The following is a 12,251-nucleotide window of genomic DNA, read 5'->3' on the forward strand; positions in this document are numbered from 1 at the left end:
ACACTAAATCACCCATGGTGTAATGCCTCAACATTCATTAACTCACTAACCCGAGCCAACATAATCAATCCAAGCCCTCTCCCTCTCAAATATCTCTCTCTCTCTCTATTTGTCACTCTTAATTTCTCTCCCTATTGTGTTGTGTCTTTTTGTTGTTGACTTTATACTTATGTTTCATATCTTGTGAATGAGATGAGTAGTTCTCTTTATATAGGGTAAAGGAGCCAATAATACTTACGGTCTTTTTTGACAATTAAATTAGTTAAAGACTAACTAACTAACCGAATCTTACTTGGGAACTTAAAGAATAATACCACAATTTCAAAACCCAAGATAATTTTCTCATTTTTTTCCATTATTAATGTTTTATATGAGGTGTGGTTCCATGAATATAAATAAAGATTGCAACAATTAAACCGATTGACATCTGAATAGTAAGAGCATGAAGAGAGAGAAAGACATAATCAAAAAAGAGGAAGAGAGAAAGACATAATGATGACTATTTCAACACCAAATCTTTTCTCAATTCTAACCCTAACACTAAAAATTACACCAAATATTATATTCTTTATTATTCTATTATTTTATTAAAATAATAAAAATATTTTAATATTTAAATCCAATAAATTATATTAGTAAATATTACATTTTTTAATTTACAATTATTGAAATTTATTTTTTTTATATATATATATATATTTTTAAGTCTTATGGTATTTTTGACAAGTGTTGCTCAAGTTTTGCTGTATTTGTGATAGCTTAATTATTAGTAATAATTCAAATCGCAAAAACTGTATCGCATCACACCATTTTTTGCGGTGCGGTTTTCGCGATTTTTTAGTTTCGCGGTGCGGGTGCAGTTTGAGAAATTGGAAAAACCGCATGTATGGATTGGTTTAAAAAAATGGTCAAAAATCGCACTACTCGCACTACAAACACCCTAATATATTTTTAGCACACTTAAAAATATAAAAATACAAACAAATACATTTATAAAAGTTTTGATTAATATTTATTTATAATTATTTAGCTTTTTTTTTTAAATATTATATAATTATTAAAAAGTAAAAAAAGTAAAAAAAAAAGATTTAGTGTTGTCTACAGTGCCCACTTAAAGGGAAATTTGATTTTCTATACTAAAATAAACTTAATATTTTATTCTTAAACCAATACATTTCAAACTAAAAAAAACATGACACTTTTATCTAAAACCTAAAAATACCCCTCTGATAACTCAACCCCATCTCTCTCTCTCTCTCTCTCTCTCTCTCTCTCTCTCTCTCTCTCTCTCTCTCTCTCTCTCTCTCTCTCTCTCTCTCTCTCTCTCTCTCTCTCTCTCTCTCTCTCTCTCTCTCTCTCTCTCTCTCTCTTTGCTCTTCTAAAACCTAAACCGAACCACAACCCAAACCCCCCCTCACCACCGTCCACAACCAAAAGCCCCCCTCACCACCGTCCACAACGCCGGCCCCTCACCACCGTCCACAACGCCGGCCCCGTCCCAAACCAAAACCGATCTCCCACCGCCGGTCCCCTTATTTTTGTCATTTTTTTGTGTGATATATGTTTTGGAGTATTAATAGGTATTGATTTTAGGGTTATAATGTATAATGTATGTATTTATGTGTGCACCGTCAGTTTTGTTAGATTTAGGTTCGATTTTAGGTTCAGATTTGAGATTTGGGAAAATTGCAGTTTGGGGAAGACGATGGCCCGATGGGGTCCGATGGGCACCCCGATGGAGGGTCCGATGCTTGCGAGTTGGGGAAAAAAATTGGGTTGGGGTCCGATGGAGGGGTCCGACGGGGCCGATGGGGGTCCGATGCTTGCAAGCTGGGGGGGTCCGATGGGGTCCGACGGGTCCGATGGGGGGTCTGATGCATATGCGGGTTGAAAAAAAATGGGGCTGAGTTATGAGAGGAGTATTTTTGGGTTTTAGATAAAAGTGTCATATATTTTTAGTTTGAAATGTATTGGTTTAAGAATAAAATATGAAGGTTTTTTAAGTATAAAAAATCAAATTTCCCCACTTAAATAGGACACTGTAGATAAACTCAAAATTAATGTTGTAAATGCCGTGGGGTTGGACTTACTTTTAGTGTAATATCACCCTATTATTGAGTTTTTATAGGCCCATTGGAGATGGCCTAAATAAATAAGCTTAATTATAAAAGCTTTGTTTAATGACACTTTCTAAAGGAAATGTGGTAATTGGTGACATGTTGCTCAGTTTTTTTAATTTTTAAAAAAGGAGGTGTCAGAATTTTAGAGACTTAAATTTAACAGATATACAAAACACCGTATTAAATAATATATACCCTTAAAAGTCATATAAATCAACAGTTTAAAAAATATTTATATAACATAGGAACAAAACTAATATTACTACTATATATGTGTTTAAATAAATCAGGACCCCACAAATAAACAATAGGTAAATATATTTGAGATTTTTTCTATTATAGACTAAAAATAGATGAAATTTACATTTATGACCCCAAAAAAGGAAATAAACAAAAATGGAAATTAAAAAATTGTTAATTACAAAAATGCCGGCTGAGAAAACGGAAAGGGAAACTCCATCTTCTTCGTGACCAGCCGATCCTTCTTCGTGACCCAGCCGTCCAAGCCCAACAACCCAATCTCAACCATTTTTCTTCCAAAAACCAGCAAAATCAAATTCAATTCAAAATGTAGAACTCCTAGGAAACCAGCTGAATCCCGAAAATCCAAAATCAAAAACGAAAAGGAAAAAAAAAAACCAGGAAACCTCCATTGATGTACAAAAAAAAACTCAAAAACAACAATCATTGAACAAAGAAATCGCGATCAGAGGAGAAGAACCGAGTAGAAGGAGAGCTGGAAATCAAAGAAACTCACCCATGATTGAATCAGAAGGAGAATTGAAGGTAAACAAATTTTTTAATGAACGTGAAAAAAAATTTTAGTGTAGATGAATAGAAATTTGATATTAATTGATGAAAACCGGATTAAATTGAAATAATAATGAAATATTGATGAATCTGAGAAAAAAACAACAACGGTTTGCATGAAAATAAACATTAAGGCATATAAATAGTTGCTACAGTGTTTTATTCTGAAACTGTTGTTTACAAGTTGTTTTACAGTGGAATAATAGTTGTTTGGGATCTACAAACTGGAAAATATGAATCTACTGTTATTAATTAGTGATCAGTTTTGAAATAGTTGTTTGATAGTTGATTTAACCTATATAAATAGTCGGTCAGATGAAAGTGTTAGATGCATAAGTTATTGTTGGAAAGAGTTGTATGTTTATTGGTTGTTTTGACAGATTAAAATAGTTGTTTGCAACTACAAAAACTGAACCAAGTAAATAATTTACATTATTTCAGGAAACGGAACCATTACAAATATTAGTGCAGAGCAATGGGCATTGGGATGACAACAGAAACTATGTTGATTATGAATCAAGTGGAGAATTAATTTCGACCAAGTGCACTTTTGAGGAACTAATGAGAATAATGATGGAAGAACTCCAATGCAACCATGAATCAACACAACTACAACTGAAATATCAACTGAAGGAAGGAGGCCAACCACTACAAATCAAGGATGACAAAAGTCTGTTGTTCTACATAAAGCTATTAACGAAGGAGGTTGATTTCACAAGGTACCCATTGTGTGTGAACAAAACCAGTATGTAACAACCAAAATATTTAGATTATTTTCTATTACAATAGTCTAGATATCTCGATGTGGAAATAGTAAATTCTTAGATTATGTTATTGTTATATAGTAAATGTCAAAAACTATTACTAAATCAATTATAGTTTCATAGTTATGTCAGCTTGGTATTTTTGCAAAAACTTCTAATAATTTTGTTACAGCCCAATAATCTCGTATGGTTAAGGTTTTACAAAGAGTAGTAGTCAGGTTATCTTACACAAATATATGTTTTTATCTAAGAGGATTGAGGAGTGGTTAAATTATCTTTAGACTTATAAGTGGATATTATACATTTAGGTATTAAATAATATTGATCAAGTGGCACTCAAAAGATAGTTGATGATTTATTTGGATATGTGGCATTATTAGATGATAGATGACAACTAAAACTAGAAATAAGTGGAGCACGTGGAGAGGAGTTGATTGAATATTTTGATGTAGTCTTCAAATGTGGCACTTGAATGTTTACTTCATGCATGAGGTTCAAATTTTCAAATAATAAACCTAGTCCAATTGGAATACTTACGTGGAAGCCTTTGAGAGTTAATCTCTCTAAAATTCAAAATTTGAAGACTAAGTTATAGTCATATTACGGCTCACTCAAGTGAATTAGTTCATTGTTAATGGTTTTGACCGAGTAGTATGGAGGGGTTGAGAGATTGTAGTTAATAGATGAATTATTTTATTAGTTAATATAAATTAACCACAGTTAGATTAAAGCCACGATATATGGTTAAGGGAATTGTTAATGTTGAACTTAAGGCCTATAAATAGAAGCCATCCCTCACATTTCTTCTCACACTTTAAAAAAGCCAAACTCTCTCATTATCACACTAATTCTCTGGTCCCTTGTGCCTTGTATACATAGTCACATATTACTCTACATCCCACATCTTATTCCATATAAGCACTATATATAGGCCATCCATACACCATCGTTATTTCCCATATCTTCCATAAACCATAATAGTGCCTACAAATTCTAAAATCATTATCATTTTGTTTCTAAATTTCAAGATCATCTCAAACTACTCGTGAGCTTACACAAGGCTTGGGCTCGGGTAGCTAGATCTTCTTTAAGAGCTAAGGTATATTGTCTTGTCATTTAAATTCTTGATTTAAGGTTAAGTTTAAATATTTATGTCACCATAATATATTCTAAAATAAAAATACATGAAAACTAGGTTTTCATAAGAAGATTATTGGTTCTCAAATATCTCTCTCATTGCAATCAAGGTTAAGACTCCACATTCGAGGTAAGGAAATTAAGTAGAAAAACATAAGTTTTCTGTATGTAATAACATTCATAAGAAGAGTGGGAATAGTAAAAGGGAAGTTAACTAAGGTCTTCTGCCTGACTCTTTATTGTTTGTTATTTATTGTACTGTATAATATATATTTAAATAATGTGTTTATAAGATTCATGTTATTTATGTATGTTTACAGTATTAGAGCATGGCCATTGCTAAAGGTATATATTTAAATAATATGTTTATAAGATTCATGTTATTTAAGTATGTATGTAAATAGTGTGTTTATAAGATTCACATTATTTAGTTATGATTATTATGTTATTTAAATAATGTATAGTAGTTTTGCATTATTTAAATTAGGCAGATTATAATTTATGTGACATGATTTGACCGAAAAGATAATGGTTAAATACTTGACTGTTGGGTCTATATGGTAGATAGGGGGCCATTTAGTAGTGGGTACGATTTTACTGAACCCAGCCCTCCGCCATTTAGTCCAATAGCTCGAGTTTATTTGCCAAAATTGGACTCGGGCGTAATCATTATTATGTGATTTAGCTTAGAACCTAATTATTAGTGACTAGTGATATGATTAAGTTTATGTTTTGCTATCTGCCTAAATGTGTACATGTGCATTTTAATTAAGTTTTGTTTTTATTTATGTGACTACCTGACACACATTTCCTTACTGAGTTTAGTAACTCACCCTTATTAAATTACCATGTGCAGACCAAAGTAACTAAAAGTCTAGAATGCCGGTGGCGAGTGGAACTTTGGACGCTTGTGTGTGTGAGCTCGCTGAGGGCCATATAACTGCGGGCGGTCTAGGGCGCTCTGTTTATTTATTTATGTTATTAAACTTATGTCGCAATTATTTTAGTTATTAATAATTATGTTTTTTTTTTTACGAAAACTGGCCAGTTGTGAACGTTTTCAAGTATTAAATAAAAATGCGACATTTTAATTTTCCGCATTTAACGCTTGTAAATAAAATTAGTATTTTTAGAAAAGTACGGGCGTTACAGTTTGGTATCAGAGCCACAGTTATATCGGTCCCGAACGTTCTCACGAGTTACACACATCAGCCAAAAAGTTTCCGCTTGCCACCAAGTAAGTCCATTATATATACTTGCATTTTATGTGTATTTTTTTTTCTTTTGTAATTTCTAAATTGGCATTTTACTAAAGAAAAAAAAAAACCTTAGTACCAATATCCAAGTTTAGGTACTACCCATATGAAATAATTTTTTTTAATACATATAAATATATTTCAAGTTAGTTTAAAATAAAATTTTGGGTAAAATTTTAGAACTTGATGTTAGATAGCACCATATGACTCTTGAAAAAAAAAAAAAATGTGTGTCTTATTATTTTATGTGATTATTTATTTTATCTTTGAATAAATAGAAATTATTTGTGAACTAGTTATGTAAGTATGGACATTTTTTTGAAAATAGTGATATCTTATTTAAGTTTATCGTCTTTTAGAAATACTTAGAAACAAACAAGGAACATTAGGAAATAATGTCTCCAAGAAGATCAGTTCGAATCAACGGCAATAGAAACATCCACGTGGATGCAGCTCCAGCACCCGCAAGGGGCGGAGGCCGAGGTGATGGTCGACGCGGAGGCCGACGTGGAGGCCAAAGCGGTAGGGGAGGTAGACAAGGAGCATCGGTAGCACCGGTAGATGAAGTAGCGCTTGAACAACAACAACCTCCCAATGCTCAAGCTGAGATACTCCGAGAAAACGCTCGTATACGTGAGGAGCTAACTCAAGAAATTTCAAGGCTACGAGCTCAGAATGAGGAGTTACGCCGGAATCAAAATCCACCCGTTAGAAACCTAGCTCTTCAACCAGCTGCAATGAATCCAGAACCAATACAACGTTTTGAACCTGTGTACGAGCGATTCAGGAAACAACAACCACCAATATTCAATGGGAGCTCGGACTCACTTGAAGCTGAGGAATGGTTGCGCTCAGTGGAGTCCATATTGGAATATATGGACCTCAATGATAGGGAAAGAGTATCCCGTGTCTTTGCCTTGACCTACTTAAAAAGGATGCACGGATCTGGTGGGAAGTAGTAAGACAGAGTCGCAACATAACAACTATGACCTGGTTGGACTTTGTTGATGTGTTCAACAGAAAGTACTACAGTGCCGCCATACTGGCTGCAAAAGAAGATGACTTTATGAATCTGAGGCAGAACAATCTCACTGTCACGGAGTATGCTAGGCAATTTGACCGTCTGGCAAAGTTTGCACAAGAGATCGTACCAACCGAGGCCCTTCGGGTCAAAAGGTTTTTGAAGGGGATGAACCCCATGATAAAAAAAGATGTGAAAATCATGGTGGGGACCAACACAGTTTATGCTGAGGTGTTAGAGAAAGCTCTCGAAGCTGAGTTGCTCGAAAATGATATAAAGAAGGAGAATGCTGCTAAGTGGGAAGCCCGAAGAAACAATGGAGGAAATCAAGAGAATAAGAGAAAACGCGAGGGAAATCACGGTAATGATCGTGATAAAAAGGGGAAAGCAGTGGTCCAAAATAACAACAATGGGGTGAAAAGGTCCTATGTAGAATTCCCAATTTGCCCCACATGCAATAGGAAACATCTTGGGGAGTGTAAGATGAAGTCAGGGGTGTGCTACAATTGCGGGCAGCCAGGCCATCTGAAGAAAAATTGCCCAAAGGGACAAAAGAAGGAGAACCAAGCCGCTCCCGCTCGAGTGTTTGCTCTCACCAGAGGAGAAGCGGCCACAAGCAACACTGTTGTCTCAGGTCAGGTTTCTATTTACGGATTGCCTTGTAATGTTCTCTTTGATTCTGGAGCTACTCATTCTTATATAGCTACTAGGTTGATTGATAGTATAGATAAGCCATGTGACCTACTTAGATGTGGTATTGTGACGGAATTACCCTCGGGAGAAACCATGCTATCAACAAGAAGAATGCGAGATGTACCTATCATAATCGAAAGCAAAGAACTCATGGGCGACCTAATAGAGCTGGGAATAAAGGAATATGATGTTATACTTGGGATGGATTGGCTATCTAGTCACGGTGCGACAATCAATTGCCGAAAGAAACTGATCGTTTTTGAAACAAAGGCTGGGGATCGGTTTATATTCAAGGGCGACAAGCTAGCCCTTAGGACTCCATTGATCTCTTCCCTGAAAGCTAGTCAGCTAATGAAGGCGGGATGCATGGCATTCTTGGCCAGCGTAGTGGATCGAGCAATAGAGACGCAACTAAATGTGGAGAACGTGCACATAGTCTGTGAATTTCCAGAGGTCTTTCCAGAAGATCTACCGGGACTACCTCCAGACAGAGAGGTGGAGTTCATCATCGAATTAGCCCCTGGGACTAATCCAATTTCAAAGGCTCCATACAGAATGGCACCTAATGAGTTAAAAGAGCTTAAAATACAACTACAGGAGCTCTTAGACAAAGGGTTCATTAGACCGAGTTACTCACCTTGGGGTGCGCCTGTACTCTTTGTCAAAAAGAAAGACGGAAGTATGAGGATGTGCGTAGACTACCGTGAGCTCAACAAGGTGACCATCAAGAATAAGTATCCTTTGCCAAGGATTGACGATCTCTTTGATCAATTGCAAGGCTCGGCTGTGTTCTCAAAGATAGATCTAAGATCTGGGTATCACCAGCTGAAGGTCCGGAAGGAAGACATACCCAAGACAGCATTCAGAACACGGTATGGACACTATGAGTTTTTGGTAATGTCTTTCGGACTAACTAACGCCCCAGCAGCCTTCATGGATATGATGAATAGGGTGTTCAAGGAGTACCTAGATAAGTTTGTTGTTGTATTCATTGATGACATTCTTATCTACTCCAAAACTGTGGAGGAACATGAGGAACACCTGAGGATGACTCTAAACCGACTTAAGGAGAACCAACTATACGCCAAATTCAAGAAATGTGAATTTTGGTTAGAGAAGGTGGCATTCCTAGGCCATATAGTTTCCAAAGATGGAGTCGAGGTGGATCCTACAAAGATTGAAGCGGTCAAGAGTTGGCCAACACCTAAGACTGCAAGTGAAGTAAGAAGCTTCTTGGGTCTAGCTGGTTACTATAGACGCTTTGTTGAAGGATTTTCCAAGATCGCAACTCCTCTAACCAACTTGACTCGAAAGACGCAGAAGTTTGTCTGGTCAGAAAAGTGTGAGGGTAGCTTCCAAACACTTAAGGACAAACTAATAACAGCCCCTGTATTATGTGTTCCCAATAACAAGGATAAGTTTGTGGTGTACTGCGATGCATCAAAACAAGGGCTGGGATGCGTGCTGATGCAGAATGACAAAGTAGTAGCATATGCCTCAAGACAACTTAAGGAGTATGAACAAAGGTACCCAACACACGATCTGGAGTTGGCAGCAGTAGTTTTTGCGCTAAAAATATGGAGACACTATCTCTACGGGGAGAAATGTGAAATTTATACCGACCACAAGAGTCTGAAGTACTTCTTTACGCAAAAGGAACTCAACATGAGGCAGAGGCGATGGCTAGAGCTTGTTAAGGACTATGATTGTGAAATCCACTACCATCCGGGGAAGGCCAACGTAGTAGCAGACGCGCTAAGTAGACGCAGTTATGCCAGCTTGGCAATACTGGAACAAATGGAAATGCCACTACAACAAGAACTCCAAAGAAGTGGTATAGAGATCATTACACAAAAGCTAGCTAACCTAACCATTGTCTCGACGCTGCTACAAGAACTTAAAGATGCACAGATTGTTGATGAGTTCTTACAGAAGAAAAGAGCAGGCATGCCGCAGAAGGAGGCAGAGGATTTCTCCGAAGGTACAGACGGCATGCTAAGGTATAAGGGAAGAGTGTGTGTAGCCAACGACATAGAGCTTAAAAGAAAGATCATGATGGAAGCACACACTACACCCTACTCAATGCATCCAGGGTCAACCAAAATGTACAATGACTTAAAAACCTTGTATTGGTGGCCAGGGATGAAGAAGGATGTAGCTGAATTCGTAGCTAGATGCCTCACTTGTCAACAAGTTAAGGCTGAACATCAGAGACCAGCAGGGATGCTGCAACCCTTGGAAATCCCAGAATGGAAGTGGGAAGATATAGCCATGGATTTTGTGACAGGACTACCCCGAACAACCAAGCAACACGACTCAGTTTGGGTAATTATAGACAGACTCACCAAGTCAGCACACTTTGTTCCAGTAAAGTCTACTTACAACGCAGAGCAGTATGCTGACCTGTACGTGCAAGAGATATTGAGGCTGCATGGAGTTCCAAAGACGATAGTCTCTGATAGAGGTTCAGTATTCACCTCCAAGTTCTGGGAGAGTCTACATAAGGCAATGGGGACGCGATTGAAATTAAGTACAGCATTTCATCCCCAAACAGATGGACAATCTGAACGCACCATCCAAATACTCGAGGATATGCTTCGAGCGTGTATATTAGACTTCACTGGCTCATGGAGCAAGTATTTACCCCTAATGGAGTTCTCCTACAATAATAGTTATCAAGCCACAATCGGAATGGCACCATACGAGATGTTGTATGGACGAAAATGTAGGTCACCGCTTCATTGGGATGAAGTTGGAGAAAGACGCTATTTAGGCCCAGAAGCAGTAAGAGAAGCTTCAGAAGCAGTTGAAAAGATACGACAAAGGATGCTCACCGCCCAAAGTAGACAGAAAAGTTATGCAGATCTGAAAAGACGGGAGGTTGAGTTTTCTGTAGGGGACTTAGTGTTCTTGAAGGTATCACCTATGAAGGGGATTATGCGTTTCGGAAAAAGGGGAAAGTTAAGCCCAAGATTTATAGGTCCTTTTGAGATACTGGACAGAGTTGGTCAGGTAGCTTACCGTTTGGCCCTACCGCCAACATTAGCAGAAACGCATAATGTTTTCCACATTTCCATGTTACGTAAGTATGTACCTGATCCGACACATGTGCTTAAATACGAGAACTTGAACTTGCAGCAGGACATGAGTTATATGACACGCCCTGTGCGCGTGATAGAAAAAGGAACAAAAGTCTTACGGAATAAGACTATACCCTTAGTTAAAATCATGTGGAGTGATAGTTCTGATAGAGAAGCGACATGGGAGTTGGAGAAGGACATGCGGAATCAGTACCCCGAGTTATTCTCAAGTAAGTAAATTTCGAGGACGAAATTCCTTTAAGGAGGGTAGATTGTAACAACCAAAATATTTAGATTATTTTCTATTACAATAGTCTAGATATCTCGATGTGGAAATAGTAAATTCTTAGATTATGTTATTGTTATATAGTAAATGTCAAAAACTATTACTAAATCAATTATAGTTTCATAGTTATGTCAGCTTGGTATTTTTGCAAAAACTTCTAATAATTTTGTTACAGCCCAATAATCTCGTATGGTTAAGGTTTTACAAAGAGTAGTAGTCAGGTTATCTTACACAAATATATGTTTTTATCTAAGAGGATTGAGGAGTGGTTAAATTATCTTTAGACTTATAAGTGGATATTATACATTTAGGTATTAAATAATATTGATCAAGTGGCACTCAAAAGATAGTTGATGATTTATTTGGATATGTGGCATTATTAGATGATAGATGACAACTAAAACTAGAAATAAGTGGAGCACGTGGAGAGGAGTTGATTGAATATTTTGATGTAGTCTTCAAATGTGGCACTTGAATGTTTACTTCATGCATGAGGTTCAAATTTTCAAATAATAAACCTAGTCCAATTGGAATACTTACGTGGAAGCCTTTGAGAGTTAATCTCTCTAAAATTCAAAATTTGAAGACTAAGTTATAGTCATATTACGGCTCACTCAAGTGAATTAGTTCATTGTTAATGGTTTTGACCGAGTAGTATGGAGGGGTTGAGAGATTGTAGTTAATAGATGAATTATTTTATTAGTTAATATAAATTAACCACAGTTAGATTAAAGCCACGATATATGGTTAAGGGAATTGTTAATGTTGAACTTAAGGCCTATAAATAGAAGCCATCCCTCACATTTCTTCTCACACTTTAAAAAAAGCCAAACTCTCTCATTATCACACTAATTCTCTGGTCCCTTGTGCCTTGTATACATAGTCACATATTACTCTACATCCCACATCTTATTCCATATAAGCACTATATATAGGCCATCCATACACCATCGTTATTTCCCATATCTTCCATAAACCATAATAGTGCCTACAAATTCTAAAATCATTATCATTTTGTTTCTAAATTTCAAGATCATCTCAAACTACTCGTGAGCTTACACAAGGCTTGGGCTCGGGTAGCTAG

This window comes from Cannabis sativa, chromosome X, assembly GCF_029168945.1.
Source record: "Cannabis sativa cultivar Pink pepper isolate KNU-18-1 chromosome X, ASM2916894v1, whole genome shotgun sequence".
In the NCBI taxonomy this organism is placed as follows: domain Eukaryota; kingdom Viridiplantae; phylum Streptophyta; class Magnoliopsida; order Rosales; family Cannabaceae; genus Cannabis; species Cannabis sativa.